General features: G+C 35.4%; 1 long non-coding RNA gene across 11 annotated transcripts in view; it reads left to right on the top strand.

Moving 5' to 3' along the window:
• Positions 1–17,005, top strand: part of LOC137490211 (uncharacterized) — a 180,374-nt gene that overhangs the window by 35,294 nt on the left and 128,075 nt on the right. For 2 of the 11 annotated variants that reach the window (XR_012407948.1, XR_012407953.1), the window contains 4 exons: positions 4,856–4,943; positions 6,089–6,198; positions 8,820–9,036; positions 9,077–9,870. This is a non-coding gene — a long non-coding RNA (uncharacterized lncRNA). Of the gene's footprint in view, positions 1–2,271; positions 2,326–4,855; positions 5,804–5,887; positions 6,199–8,819; positions 9,037–9,076; positions 10,603–17,005 lie in introns of those variants that run through there. The other 9 variants (XR_012407951.1, XR_012407956.1, XR_012407950.1 and 6 more) reach the window with 7 other exon arrangements.

Below are 17,005 nucleotides of genomic sequence, written 5' to 3' on the forward strand. Positions count from 1 at the left end.
ATACTGTCATTTTCTGTTTGTGTTTGGCTCACTGAATCACGCTTGCACAGTAGATACTATCGGTTCACAGCTTCTCCAATTTGATCTTAGTCAGTGTAACGTTACTGTTCTAATAACTGAATGAGAGTATGTATTTATATTAGTCAGAGGGGGGTATTAGGCTTGTTAAGTAGTTTGTGGATAAGTGCTTACTGAAGACGCAAATCGTTTCGAATGATTCAGTTTGTTTTGGTGAACTCGTTCAACCGGTACACTTAAAAGATCCGGTTAAAAAGATTAGTTCACGATTGCGATACAGAATTAAAACCCATTTTTGGCACAAATGAGTTAAAGTAATAGTTTTAAGTGTCTGTATTTAATGCTGTCACCGTGCTGCTATCATGTCCCCTCATCGTTTTTGTTGTGGGAGCAACAGCGAGGATGACTGGAAGAGAACCGGCTCTATCTGGCCAATAGCAACTGGATTACAGACTCTGAGGTGCCGTACTGGTCAAACATCTGCAGCGCGACTTAGATTTACTTCTAAAAGGCTTACAGTAAAATAATGTATTAAATACATTTACAAATATAAAAACAAAGAAGGTTTTTGCTCTATTTTAGTTAGTTTCAGGTAGTTTTGTATGTACACAATACAGTTTCAGTTAGTTCTAGTTTTTTTAAAAACTCTCGTTTTGATTTTTATTTCAGTTAACGACAATTATTTCTCATTAGTTTTCGTTAACTATAATAACCTTTGTCTATATACATTTTTAACATGAATTTACTTGTTAAGCATATTTAATAATAGCACAAAAAAAAAAAAAAAAAAAAGAAGTTTGAAGCAGAAGCCTGATCAAAATTAGAAAGCAATTTCACATCTTCCTGTAATTGGTGTTAATCTGGCATTTCAATCTTCAAAACATATTATGAGATCAACAGAAGTGTGCCTAACTATCGAGTCTGAAGGCAGATTTGAGTTGTGTTCTAAATAAAAGCAACAGCACTCGACAGAAGGAATATTTTTCATATTAAAAGGAGTTTTTGTCTTAGCTAACACCTGAAATTTATAATTTACAGACGGCTTCTATTTCTTGCAGTTGAACAACAGATAACTGACAATTATCACCTCAGGTACACATCATGTGCTTTATTTAGTGTTAAATGCTAATCATGTGAGTTTGAATGTCAATTTACATGACATTTATTGCCATAATACTGAAAGCAGCAGCAGATAATTTACCTCAGATCTTAAAAATAAACCGTTTTAAAGGGCGCCTAGTTTACTCCTTTTTCCAGATTTAATATAAGTCTTTTGTGTCTCCAGAATGTGTCTAAAGTTTCAGCTCAAAACACCCATCAGATTATTTATTATAGGCCCTATCATACACGCAACATTTTGACGTTTTGCACCACGCTGTTTAAATAGCAAATGCATTTGCGCTCATATGTGCGCCCATAAGCTTTCTGGTCTAAGAAAGGAGGTTTGTTAAGGCGCATTATTGGCGCATTGCTATTTTGAGGAACTAAAATAGATTTCACAGTATAGTTAAATATAGTTATAATAGCACGTGTATTTGGATATAACTCAGTTTTTTGACCACACTCCCCATTCACAAGGAGCGTCAGCTTCAACGCTTCCCATTTACTTTGAATTCAATTCAATTCAATTCAGCTTTATTTGTATAGCGCTTTTACAATGTAGATTGTGTCAAAGCAGCTTCACATAAATGGTCATAGTAACTGGAACAGTGTGGTTCAGGTTTAAGTGTTTAAGTTCAGTTCAGTTCAGTTTAGCTCAGTTCAGTGTGATTTAATCATTACTGAGAGTTCAAACACTGAAGAGCAAATTCATCGATGCGTAGCTCTACCAATCCTGAACCATGCGAGGCAGTGGCGACAGCGGAGAGGGAAAAAAAACTTCACCTGATGGGAGTGAAGAAAAAAAACCTTGAGAACCAGACTCAGTTGGGCACGACCATTTTATTCACTTTAAATGGGTGATGTCAGGCGTTGCTGAACTGCATTGTGGATCCGATGTGGAAGCATCAGCCAATCAGATCGCTGTATGCAAATACACCAGCTCAGACAGTGGCCTATTGCTGACTAATTTCATTGGCTGACGCTGCTATGACGATCGCATCAGCCCCAACTTCAGGCACGCCCTCAGTCAAGCGTTGACGCTGAAGCCCCGTGTGAATGGTGCGTTTCTGTTCATTTATTTGTTTGAATTGAAATAGTTTTGAAACAAATCTTTGCGCTAAATAAACAAAAAATATTTGTGACATGCAACAGGCAACAGGCAACAGACAGACATGAAGGAAGCAGACGTTTGTGAGAAATACCACAGTAAGAACTTTACTATTGTTTATAGGATGCATATGTTGGAGCTGCAACTAAGAGTCACACACAATGTCATTTCAAAGTTCACACACACACACGCACGCACGCAGATCCACACACACACAGCGCTGCGCATTTAGCTTTGCACTGTTTTTGAATACACAAAGTCATACACATTAATATCCACTGCTGTTTGGATATCTGTTGTGTTAAATAATAAACTAATCATATTTAATGTCCACAAACCGGGATTAAAGCATCTTCTTTTATATTGTTATAATTGTTATTGACTTAAAACATTTAAAGTTTGTAAAACTCTTGATCACATTTGATGATAATTGATAATCGTAGCAAACTGAACAGATCTTTTATTCCTGTTTGCTTTGCGCACGTCCTGTCTTGTTGATATGATTATACGTGTTACTACGGAGACATGTTAATATGCAGCTGTCAATCAATTCGTTGGGCGGGGAAACCGCACTCCTACGCAAAGTTGCGGTCGGCCTCAAAATGGGAGGGATTTGGATGCTATTTTAATGTCAGGACATTAAAAAAAAGAGACTTGTTGTGTTTATATCGCCCCAATATGACTGTGGTAACTCTACACCTACACAGTTCTGTCCAAACAGCTTAAAAAGATGATTTTTATTATAGGTGCCCTTTAAATTTAACTTTAGATCTAAACACATTTGAGTGATTCAGCATGTGCATTTAATAATGTTAAAGAGGTTTAATATGTCTTAATTATTGTAAACTGCAGTAAGTGCACATATATTCTGTGACTGAATGACTGTATTTAAATTTATGTGGTTTTGCGTCTGGTGCAAACTGCCAAACTGCTCATCACTGCTAATTTTTTCCACATAGTGTGTTGTTGAGATACGGGGTTACAATGTAACCCACCTAAATTTTAAGTTCATAATATTTATTTTGTTTGCTAATTAATAACCATCAATGTGGAACTGGAACCCTGGATCTGCGTCTCACTTTTCAGAGTCCACCGGAGGTCGCATTTCAGTCTCAGACACATACTCTAAGAGCTTTTCTGATAAAATGATTCACACCAAGGCAACCTGGGGTGCTGAAATATAATTGATAAGGTCACAATCAGGTTTTTATGCCCTCGAGTCTGAGTCAGAGTCATTTGATTTTGAGTATCTAACGATATCAAAACCCGATCCGATACTTATTAATAAATAAAAAGGGAATACAGAAAAGCGTAGAAACAGATCCAGGAAGGTCCTTATTTTTTTATTTAATTCACCTTATTTTAAGATTCAACAACTCTGGTAACAAACAGAGCACTTCTTTGAGGTAGCTTGAACAGTCAAGTAATAAACTTAAATTAAAATTAACTTAAAATACCCGGCATGCAAGTTTACATATCTCACAGTTTGCTATGGCAATGTTGTTGTCATCAACTTTATAATATCTCCAGACTGCAGACATACTAGCGCTTTCCGCTTCAAGCTGCTTCCGTGATCTACTTGCCAGCATTTAACCAATAGCATAACCAAGAGATGCCATGCACGCATTGCTGTTTCTGTGTGACTTTGTGCCACCGCAACAGAAATTGGGGCAAAAAATAAACAGGAGGCTAATAATTCTGACTTCAACTTTATACACATATATATATATATATATATATATATATATATATATATATATATATATATATATATATAGAGAGAGAGAGAGAGAGAGAGAGAGAGAGAGAGAGAGAGAGAGAGAGAGAGAGAGAGAGAGAGAGAGAGAGAGAGAGAGAGAGTTGAAGTCAGAATTATTAGCCTCCTGTTTATTTTTTGACCCAATTTCTGTTTAACGGAGAGGAGATTTTTTCAATACATTTCTAAACAAAATAGTTTTAAAAACTCATTTCTAATAACTGATTTATTTTATCTTTGCCATGATGACAGTAAATAATATTTGACTAGATATTTTTCAAGACACTTCTAAACAGCTTAAAGTGACATTTAAAGGCTTAACTAGGTTAATTAGACAGGTTAGAGTAAATTTTTGTAAAACTGTGGTTTGTTCTGTAGATTATTGAAAAATTTATTTTATAAATAATTTTTTAGCTTATAATGTTGACCGTAAAATGGTGTTTAAAAAAAATTAAAAACTGCTTTTATTCTAGCCGAAATAAAACAAATAAAACTTTCTCCAGAAGAAAAAAAAAAATATTATCAAACATACTGTAAAAAAGGCCTTGCTGTGTTAAACATCATTTGGGAAATACTTTAAAAAAATGTTGAAATAATTCAAAGGGGATAATAATTCTGATGTCAACTCGGATCTGGACATCCCTGATAACTGGTCAAACTGACAGTGTGTGGGTTAAAAGAAACAAAACAAAGACTCGTAACTCGCATTTTCGAAGCAGAATATCTGACCTTAGCATTGTTTTTCAGATAAACAAGAATTTTCATTTAGCATGTTTCTTAAATATCTGCAAACGTGTTATTGTATTTTTATTCTTTAGAAGAGTCAAAAACTATACAGCACCTTTAATTTTTTGACAAACATTATTTTACAGACTAAAACTCATCAGCAGCAAGTTGTCTAGATGAAGGCCAGAAACTGTGAAAGACTGAACACAGCACGTGTAAAGATGTCAGCTAAAGGTAGGAGGAATTGTTATGGTTTTTGGGACAGCTTTTGTAGCAGGAGTGTGGCCTTTTTAAGTCTACAAGGCAGATTTAATGTTTATTAGATACAATTATTAGGTTTAGGGGTAAACACTGCATGAAGTGTTTACCTGTGTTATATTTGACTATTTGATCTAAATCATTAAAGTGTGACAAAGATACAATAAATTAGAAATCTGTTAAGGGCAAACACTTTTTCACACAACAGTATGTATTGTCTTTGAGTTTTTGTTATTTATATTTTGTGCTACACTCACTCACACACTCATTTTCCTTCAACATAGACCCTGCCACATTCTGCCACATGTTTTTGCAACACAGGCTGATTGGGAAAATGTGCCTTGGTGTACATTTTTGAGATCTGAGAAATGTTTGCTCGTAGGTACATGTGGTTGCATTTTTTGTGTAAAACAAATGCTACAGGGCGGTACGACTGACCGATTACCTCCATATGGAAGGATTTGTTGTTGTGACTGGTTTGCTTTGTAGCTCACCACGAAAAGCAGCAAACTAGGAAGGCAGAGCAAAGTAGACTGTGATTTGAGTCTGGCAGAGGACAGTTTCAGAAACCAGGTAAAATAAAACCCCCCAAAAGCAGTGTGAGTTCCAACTAGCCTGGGTTGGTTTTATTCCAACCACAACCCAGCACTGAAAGTACACTAACTTGTGAACCCCCAGCACTGCAAAAAAGCTTTTCTTACTAAGAGTTTTTGTCTTGTTTCTAGGCCAAATATCTAAAAACACTTAAATCAAGAAGCATTTTCTAGACAAGTTAAACATTTTGCCTTGTTTTCAAAAATAATGAATTAAAACTAAGTGAGTTTTCCTGGAAACAAGCTAAAAAATCTGCCAGTGGGGTAAGCTAAATAATCTTGTTTTTTCCTTTTTATATAAGATTATTTTCCTAACCCCACTGGCAGATTATTTTGCTTGTTTTATGGTAAAACCTACTTTATTTTGACTTATTATTTCATTAAACAAGACAATATTTAATGCTTGTCTAGAAAATGCTTCATGATTTAAAAGTTTTTAGATATTTATACTTGAAATAAGTAAAAAAGATCTAAGTACTCAATTCAGTTCATCCAATTCACCTAAACTGCATGTCTTTGGACTGTCAGGGAAACTGGAGCACCTGGAGGAAACCCATGTAGACACAAGGAGAACATGCAAACTCCATGCAGAAATGCCTCCTGTTCCAGCTAGGACTCGAACCAGCAACCTTTTTGCTGTGAGTTGCAGTGCCAACCAGTCGCAACCATGTAAAATTGTCCATGTGTGTATCACTAGCTGCATGCCTTAAATTTAGTTCCAAAATAATTCAAAGCAGATTCGTTGTGCATCTTCATTGAAGCATAGCATAAAAAAGCTTAAAAAAATAAGGAATCAAGTAAATCAATAATCCAAGAGCCAGTTATGAAGAGTCATTTTGAATGAATCAGTGGAAATACATATACATGTATGAAATAAATATAAATGTAAATATTTATTTTCATATCTATTGATTCAGTTCCATGGCATCTGTGAACATTGACTCACTGTTGTACTAATCTGACAGAAAGTCAATAGATGTGAAGACTGTAATGTGATCGATTATGAAAAGCACACTTAACCATAATGCTTTCTCCAATAGTAGAGCCACAGTCCCTTCCAACTCTCAAATTCAGAGCATTCCTGCTTCTAAATATAAACTCATTCAAATATATTCAAATAACATTTTTAAAAGCATTTGAAGTATGAAAGCCGGCTTTTATTATTTTTTGTGTGTATTGTCACTTTAATTCTATTTCGGCTTGAAGTGGACAGAGCCGTGAATGCCTTTTGACCTCTGAGATTTGATTGAAGCATGTATAATTGGATGGCTACTGCTTTGGCTAATTAGTACTGCATTAATGCGCACTGCCCTTGGGCTCAAACAGGGCACTGTCTGCTTGTGTGGGGGTCTGGCCAGGCTCTTCAAGACAGGCAGTGCTTGTGGGTGGGCTTGGTAGGTCATGCTACATTACAACCCTGCTCTAGTAAGAACCTTCAAGCATAGGCCAAGGACGCCCTGAGACAGTCACCATCCTTCTGAAGACAGGAACTCCTTGCTTGTCCCCATGATATCATCAGTCTTTAGACTATGAAGTTTTGCTGAGGGCTTTTATATCACAGTGGAGAACTGTTGACTTTCTATGCAGGCAAGAATGTGGCTGCTAATTCAAATTAGCCCATTTTTCTTTATACTGACCTGTCTTGTTCATTGACCTGACTGTAAGTATGTTTTCTTTCATTCTGGTGATACTTGGCAACTCAAACAGACTTCACGGCTGAATGAAAGAGCGATTGCTGTGACTGGCAGTGCATGTCATGATTTTGCAATTAGTTCCTGGGTTAACATATGTTGATTATTCTCCTGGTATGCAACAGTACTCATTTCTGAAAAATGTAATCTAAGCTTAATAACTATACCTCTAAACCTAAATGATACAGTAGGTGAATAACAACAATCTTGAGGCACCTAAGCCTGATTGTAAGTCTACACTTGACATAAACTGTAGTTGTGTCCTTTAAATCTATTGACCAAAGGAGCCATTTTTACTGTTTTTTTTTAAACTACTTGCTCCAAATAAACTATAACAACACAATTCTTGACATTTTCGAAATGTAATGTGTGTATTTATATAGCACATTTATTGTGTATGGCCATACACCCAAAGTGATTCACAATCTTGAGGGCAGGGGGAATCTCTCCACACCACCACCAGTGTGCAGCGTCCACTTGGATGATGTGACAGCAGCCACAGAACAATAGCGCCAGTGTGCTTACCACTCACCAGCTGTAGGTGGAGTGGAGTGACAGTGATAGAGCCAGTTCGGTGGATGGGGATAATTGGGAGGCCATGCTCAGGCCTATGGAGGGAATTTGGCCAGGACACCGAGGTTATACCCCTACTTTTTACGAGAAATGCCATGCAAATTTTTTTGTCAGGACCTCGGTTTAACTTCTTATCCAAAAGATGGCGCCATCTTACAATATGGTGTCCCCTTCACTTTTACTGGGGCATTAGAACTCACACAGACCATAGGCTGAGCGCCCCCTGTTGGCCTTACTAACACCACTTCCAACAGCAACCTAGTTTTCCAATGTGCTGGCCCATCTAGATAATGACCAGGCTCAGCCCTGCTTAGCTTCAGTGAGTAACCGGTCTTAGGCTGCAGGGTGATATGACCATGGAAAATTAATTTGTTTTATGTTTAGACCACAAAAATAAATAAATAAATAAATAAGTTAACTTAATCTTTTTATGTTTTGTACAACATGATAAAATTGTGTTGGTGAAACTACCTGGGTAGTGGGCATTTAGTTCCCAGCATGCTTTGCTAGGAATGCATTAAGAGGATAAAATGTTGACTATTAAAGTAATCTGAGGTGTTTTATTATTAGTTTGAAGATAAAACAAAGTTTCGGATACTTTTTTGAGATTTCACATGACTTCATATTTAGGTTAGCACTTATGGTTTGGGTCTTGGTATTCTTTAACAACATTGATGTTTGTTGTTTTACTCAGTCATAACTGCTAGTTCTGAGATCAGTAAGCATTTTTAAATGTGTTGTTAATTTTGAAAATCATTAAAATAAATTATTAAAATAAATAGTTATAATAGTAAATATATGGCTGGGCATTCATTGGTTAAAAATTATTTTTGCTCTTGGGTTTAATTTGCCTAAAATAAAGTATATTACAATTTAAATAACCCGAGATGGGAAATACTTTGTCACATAAGTTTTTTTTTTCTGGTATCAGTACTTCACTATATATTTTGTGACAGATTTTTTACTTTCTACTCCTTATGTTCCATTCATACTAGGCATCAGCGTCAACACTTTCCTTTCACTTTGAATGGGTGACATCAGTCGTTGCCGAACTGCATTGTGGATTCGTCAGCACCGCTTCAGTAATGTTGCTCACTGCAGAAGTTAGGACTTTCTCAACTTTTAAAGTGCTGACGGAAGCGCCAGCCAATCAGATTGCTGTATGCTAATACACCACCTCAGACAGTAGGCGATTACTGAATAATTTCAATGGCTAACGCTGCTATGACTATCGCGTCAGCCCCAACTTCAGACACGCCCTCTGTCAAGCATTGACACTGAAGCCCCATGTAAATGCACCGTTACATTTTTAAACCAGGCTTGTTACTTTCATGTGTTTTGTGGCGCGATCTATATTATTTTCTTGTCATTGCGCAATTTGAGCACCTTATCAAGCTAATCAATCTATTTTTCATCATTGCATGCCTGCATCCTGCAGTGTGCTTTTTTTAATTATCATGTACCTTATTTAGGCTAGTCTATGAAGCTTTCTCTGGTATTCTAATCTAATACCATGTGAAAAAAAAGCTAAAACAATCAAATATTTTATAAAAACTTCACACGTTGCAATTTATTTCTGATGAGTTCGCATTTCACAATACATCATGTATGCTGTTTTACAGTTTTTATTGACTATATGATTTTACATATAGGCCTATACTGTTGTCATCAATTAATATTTTTATTTTGTTTTTACAAATATTTTACAATAACAAAAGTAACTATACTGTATATTATACTAAATAATTCATGAAAAATATATAATACAAAAGATTATGAATTTATCGCATGAAAAAAAAATCTTGCACATGTTTTGTAGGTTGTAGTCACGCCTTTGTATGTTGCTTTTAGCATAGAATATGTGTATTAACAGAATTAATGTTTATCCATTAAATAAAATATCCACAGTGCCCCGGAAAAATAAACACTTTAAATACAGGTTAGGTATGTGAGCTGCTCTTAGAAGACAATAAAGCAGCTTTAGCCTAATGCAAAACAAACAAACAAAAAAGGTTGCAGTCAAATACGATAAGTCTTTATTTATGCAAAAAAAAAAAAAAAAAAAAAACATTTTGAACATAATTCAGTGTGATATGTAAGGGTGCTTTCACACCTAGACTTTTCTTTCGGAACCTGTCTTGTTTGCCGAGTTAGCGCGGATAGTTTGGCATATGTAAATCCAGCAATCGCACTCAGATCTGCGCCAAAACAATCGGCCCGAGGTCCCCTGAATGAGGTGGTCTCGGCCCGATTAAAACAAACTTTGGAGCGGGTTGATTGTAGCGAGAAATCGATAAGATCCGAGCCCCGCTATATCACAGTATTTTATGAATATGTAATAGGCATACGGCTATATGAAGAGAAAATTATGATTAGGGCGGGAGGTCATTCCAGACATCCCAAGTCTCCCGTAAGTTTCGGGAGTCTCCCGCAAATGTACAGAGACTCCCGGATGGGCGCAAACGATTAATAATCTCCAGGTAATCGTGCGTCTTTGAACTGTGGGCGAAACTGGATAGTTACCTTCCTAGTGAAACTAAAAGATGTAGTAGTAATGGGTACTTTTTTACTTTTTTTAGTACATGTTTCAGGTCATATTTGTTTACTTTAACTTGAGTACAAAAATGTAATCAGTACTTCAGTTTTTTTTTTTTTTTAGTTGTTTTTAAACATGTATATCTGTATATCTACTTGAGTAAAGGATCTGTGTACTTTTGCCATCTCTGCAAATAACACAATTCAAATGAGTGAGATTGTATGTCATAAGTAAATTATGCCAACAATTGTTTTGTTTTTGTGTAGTTTTTTAAATGGGAATAATTCATTGGAATATTGTTTCACAATCAACAAAGATATTGATCCAAGAACACATTGAGCTTAGTAAAATCAGGTTCTGCACTGGCAACAGCGGTCATTTTTCTTGGTTCAGGTTAGGTTTAAGCTGTTGGTCAGAATGGTTGGAGGAAAAGAGGTGGGAGTTGATTTAAAACCTTCATTAAGGGTTTTAAGCAGACTCTTGTCATTAATCTGGCCAGTGGTTGGTGGGCAGCTCTGGTGGCAGAGTGATTGATGTAGGCCGTACTCTCTCGCACAGGGTGGCTGCTTGTAGATCACACTGAGAACATGTGATTGCTGTGGAGACTGTCTCCTCTTCTCTGTCCAGTAAAACAACAGCTGTACCCATGCACAGTGGTTAATCTCGTTGAATGGCATAAGAATTAGAAGAACACATTAAAAAGTTAACTATATAGATGTTTTTTGCTTTGAACTTTTTTGTCAGTATAGATATGATAACATCCATTCAGTTCTAGAATATTTTTTAATATATGCAATACAGTAAGTTTAAACTGATTATGCACTCACTGAACTCATACTTTATTGCAAAACAGTTGGTTAAATATCCCATTAAGTGCTTAGAAATGTGCATTATTCTATCGTATCCTAAACTGAAACATGGAGACAGGTTGGAACATATACTGTAGTAGCTCCTCCCCTAAAAAAAAGAAAAAGAAAAAAAAAACTGGCAATATCCTTTAAGCCAAGTGCATCAAATGAGAAGCATCTTGAAGGGGACGGTACATGTCAGATACTAGAGAGAGTTTGATTGGTCTGAAAATCTGAAACTAAAGTATGAGGTGAAATCATTGATCCATTTTGGCAGCTTTGAATGTTTATATCTTCTAAATGTGAATTTTGTCTCTGTTTTGGAGCACATAATGTATAGATATCCTAAAGACAAACATTAATAAAATCTAAACCAGTTTCAGTTTTACATTCTTTAAAGGGAATAGTTCTCCCAAAACTGAACATTATTTTCGCACTATTCACTTGTCACAAATGGCTAGAGACAGATTTAATGGCGTGGGTTTAATGATTGGTTAATCAGTCTAACAGATTAATTACAGAAGTATTTCTAGAACTTTACATGCAAGTTTTAGTTTATTTTAATTTATTTTTTACAAAGTACATACAGTGCTCAGCATAATTGAGTACACTTTAAAAATTAATATTTTTATCAATTTCTCAATGAATATATGCAATGTATTTGGTGCATTTAAACAAAACAGATTTATTAAACAGGTATATTTATTAAAACAATATCTTGGTCATCAAAAAAAAAAAGAAAGATAAAAACAATAAAATTCAAGCAAAATATTGCAAAACAATTTCAACTAAATTTTTATTTTATTTATTTATTTTTTTTTTTCCTTCTCTTGATTTTTCCTCTTTTTAAAAATTTGTATTTAATATTTTTCTATAACATACATTTGGCTGTACTAGTTTTTTGACAGTTATCGTAAGTTATTTTGTTAGATAAGCTCCAGATTTACGGACTAATCTACAAATATAATATTGTATAGTTTCCTATTAAAAATATGAATTTAAAAGATAGATTTGTGAGGGGTGTACTTATATGCTGAGCACTGTACATCTACAACTGCACTGCTCTACTTGATTCATTTAAATGTCAGTGCATAGTAGTTTGTAAAAATTGATTTGTCTGAATTGTTTATAACATTTATTAGATTAGTTAAAAGACATCACCAAATGTTAAATAGAAGAAAAAATTACATAAGTTTACTATTATTATTTGATATTATTATTTATACTTAATTTTGTATTCTACTAAAATAGGATTATTTCTTAACATGTTTCAATTATTTAAAATATCTAGTGTTCTTGTAATTAATAAATAATTTGTTATTTTAACATTTGACTTAAATTAATTTGTCTTTGATTAAAATAATTTGATTTGAAGTGCATTCATCAGAGTGAAATACACATCTTATATGGTGAATGTGTGACACGTGTTGTGATTGTGTGACACTCGTGCTACTAGAATGCATGATGTTATTACATTTAATGGTTTGAGAGAATTAAATAAAGGTAGGAAGACATGTCTAAAAGATGCTTCGTTTGAAAGTGTTTGAGTTACCTTGATTCAATTACATTATCTTTTGCATGCACTAATTATGGAGAACATAGATGTATCAGCTGTTTGCTGACACCAGTACACAATCACCATTCAAAACATATCTTACAAGATGTAAGATAAGACTTTGGTGTTTCCAGAATGTGTCTGTAAAGTTTCAGCTCAAAATACCCATCAGGTTATTTATTATATAATGTATAATCTGCCTATTTTGGCGTCTGAGGACAATGTAACTGTTTTTGTAGCCTGTGGCTTTAAATCCAAATGAGCTGCTTCTCTTTGCCCACCGCTCCAACGTGCATGTCTGCTTCTCATGCGTTATGTCATATAAACCGCCAGCAGTGATAGAGATACGGAAAAAGCTGAAATAATGTCACTAGTCAAAAATACCAATTAAATTTATTTGATGTATTTGCGGTGGAGTCTATTCAAGAAAACTTTATTTGAAACCGTTCAGATGCAAAAAACCTCTAAATGCCATCTGGAATTTTGTGCTAAAATTAGCATTTTTCTTAGCCTCCTATATTTATGTTCAAGTATTTTACTTTAAAGGCAATGAAAAGAACTTATTGTCCCCATCAAAGTAAAATTTCTGAGCCTACACACAAGAGTCTGAAAAAATGCTAAATTAAAAAAATATATATAAAATGGCATTTAGAGGTTTTTGCATCTAAACTCTTCATATCACTCCAATAGTAGGCACACCATACCTACACACAGTTCTGTCCAAACAGAGCTTACAAAAATAGATTTTTTTATCATAAGTGTATTTTAACACACTTTCTGTGATAGAAAGCTCAATCTCATGTTTATGTGCCATTAAAAAGCTTGTAACATCAAGGATATGTTTTGTTTTCTTAATTTTTTGGTATAAACTACTCATTTAATTATATTGTGCTCCTTATACAGTAGTACTGATGTTATTTAAAAAAAAAAAAAAAAAATTAACAGACTTGACCCTATTGAAGGCCCAGTGAAAGGATAATAAATGGAATGCCTTTAAATATCTTCAGGGTTGGTGTGTTGGTAAGGCATTGTGCTGAATGAAATCTCCCACAGTCACTGTCTCTTGGTGCCCGTGTCTTCTGCTCTTTTCCTTTCAACTCTTTCCTCTCCTTTCTAATGTAGAGTTAGGTGTAAGTAAGAGATAAGTGCTTCTCCTGAGATGACCCTCTGAGCCAAAATTGCCTTTCACTTCTGGGTCAGAACGTCCAAGATGTGCATGTTTAAGTCCTTACCATTAATCACACATAGACAGTCAATTACGTACATCTAAGCCACAGACCTCAGACCAGTGAGGGTGCTCCCACAAATCAAAAATTAGATTTTGGTCACACACAGTACAGTAGGTGACCTTACTGCCTACTAGCACACAAATTCTAAAATTAAATGCCAATCAGGTATCAAAAACTTGTTTATCGGAACAAGCCATGAGGACCCAGTGGCCTGAAAACTCCTTTTCACACTAGCACATTTTCCTGCCCACATTTGAAGTGTCACTACGAATCATACAAGGAGATTAGCCAACCGACAGCAACATCAAATGTAGCATTTAACTTAATCAACAACTGTAAGATAGAGAGTGCCATAATCGAAGCTGTTGTGTTGTGTTTTGTTAAATTGTGGATGAAATATGATGGAATGAAGGCCATAAAAGGCCATCCATCTAAATAAAGGTCTAGTCCAGTGGTCACCAAACTTGTTCCTGGAGGGCCGATGTCCAGCAGATTTTAGCTCCAACTCTAATTAAACACACTTGAACAAGCTAATCAAGGTCTTGCTAGGTATACTTGAAACATCCAGGCAGGTGTGTTGAGGCAAGCTGGAGCTAAACCCTGCAGGGACACCAGCCCTCCAGGACCGAGATTGGTGACCCCTGGTCTAGTCCTATAGGAGCAAAGATGGGCCGATGATTGCTAGTTTCCAACCAATACGTGAGTATATCATTGAAATGTTTTAAAACAATGTCCCTTAAAGAAAGATAGGAAGACAATTGGATATTTCACCTTTAACAGAGCATAACGTAATTACAAGATTTAAAGAATTTGATGGAATTTCAGTGTGTATAGGACAAAAGCACAATACTAATCTGAACTACTGTGATCTCCAGTCCCTCAGGTGGCACTGCTTCAAGAATTGTCATTCATCTATTATAGACTGTTTCCACTGAGTGGTACAGTACAGTCCAATATGGGTTACATTTATCAGGCTTGCGTTTGCCAAAAGTGTACTTATGGTAGAGAAACTAGACAGATCATACAATAGGTCCTTATTTGGCTTCAAAATCAACGCACAACATATTGCCCACAGTCAGTGCAAACCTCTCATCTGTATCTTATCTTTAATACTCACCTGCACATGTAACCTCTTGTTGGAAAGTAAAACCTTCTTTCCGAGTTCATAATAGTCCAAAAGGTGATGATAACAGTTAAACATGGCAGTTTGTTTATGTTTTAGGTTGCTGAAACAATCATTTTTAATATTAATCATTAACAATTCATGAGGAAGACAATAAATAGTATTTGTTGCATTGTCTACAATGAAATACAAGTCAAAGTAAATTTAGAAATCACTACTTTCACTAGTTACTGTCCCAAATTTTTCTGATTTGGGGTTTGAAGTTGTCTTTTTACAGTGTCACAATTAATTTAACTATTGAGTAATATTTATTAATTACATGTACTTACTTTATAGCTAGGGTTAAAATGTTTATTTGTGGTTAGTTGCATGAAAATTATAATCAAGTGTAATTACTAAAGTAAGTACATGTAACATGCTTAAAGAGACCTTAAAATAAAGTGTTACCATTATTACTAAGTTTAAACAATGACTGCAAGTTGCAAGTATATAGTAAATACAAGCAGAGCAGAACTGTAAAATAAAGTCGTAGTATAAGGTTTTGTTAGGAGTGAAAGCTGGGTCATGGTTATTTGTTAGAGCTGAGGGATTTGGTTACATTTGGAGTAAAGTTAACATTGGAATCACTTAAAGCAGTGGTCACCAAACTTGTTCCTGGAGGGCCGGTGTCCAGCAGATTTTAGCTCCAACCCTAATCAAACACACCTGAACAAGCTTATCAAGGTCTTACTAGGTATACTTGAAACATCCAGGCAGGTGTGTTGAGGCAAGATGGAGCTAAACCCTGCAGGGACACCGGCCCTCCAGGACCAGGATTGGTGACCCCTGACTTAAATGCAAGTACTTTAAATATATTTTATGTTACATTAAAAGTACATAATCAAATGGTTAAATACCAATGGATTTTTTTAATCATATTAGTTATAATGTAATAATAAAATATAGTCATTAACATGTAGACTATCTAACATATAGACTATAGTCATTAACATGTTAAATTAACCAGTCAAATCTGAGCAACTGTATTAAGAAAAATACACACTATAGTATGAGTATAAGTGAGAATGGGTCCCTGTGGCTGCAATAGAGATGTCAGGATGTACCGGGGGTCACGAGGTTCAGAGGGGCTTTTCACTCCAGGTTGACCTTGGACCAGACAGATTTATCCTCTGTCAGGTCTCTGTTTGAGAGGGGGACTCCAGCAGACCACTTTTTGGCTGTAGGACAACCTCATAGCAGGCACATACTTGTGACGTTCTCCCTTTGTTCTTTGACAAATTTGTTTCAAACATCTTAACATCTCTTTCTTGCTCTCTCTCTCTTCTCTCCTATTCTCTCTCTCACAATTTTTGTTACACGTTTCTTTTCTCTGTTGTCACATAGCAAATAATGCTCTTGGCTATAAGAGTGAGGTGCGGACATGAGGGGATAATCTTTTTTAACACTCTGTCGAAGGAAAGCAAATTAAAAACAAGTCTACCCATTTGCACGCATAATCACAGCAAATTGCCCATAGCTCATTTGTGTATTGTTTGTCGGGTAAGATAGAGCCGATTCTACTCGTTTGACAGCTTAGTTAGCAGTTGATAGAACTGTGAAATATCACACTCTCCACAACCATGGACTTGTTTTCAATTTGGAAACCACATCCGCAGTTCTGCATTTCATTTTGTTTTGTCTCAAAATGCGGCATAGTGTTTATTCAAAATGTATTCAAACAGTCCATTTTATATATAAGAAATAAATAAAAACATCATTTTTTAGCATTTCTCGCTATTTTCTTCTTAAAAAAACAAATCAGCTGGTTGAAGCTGTCATCTTGTACTTCCTCAACCCCCCTTTTTATATTCACCTAGCGTGTGCATGTGTGTAAACTGCGGGTTGACATGA

This window comes from Danio rerio, chromosome 6 (genome assembly GCF_049306965.1).
Source record: "Danio rerio strain Tuebingen ecotype United States chromosome 6, GRCz12tu, whole genome shotgun sequence".
Lineage (NCBI taxonomy): Eukaryota > Metazoa > Chordata > Actinopteri > Cypriniformes > Danionidae > Danio > Danio rerio.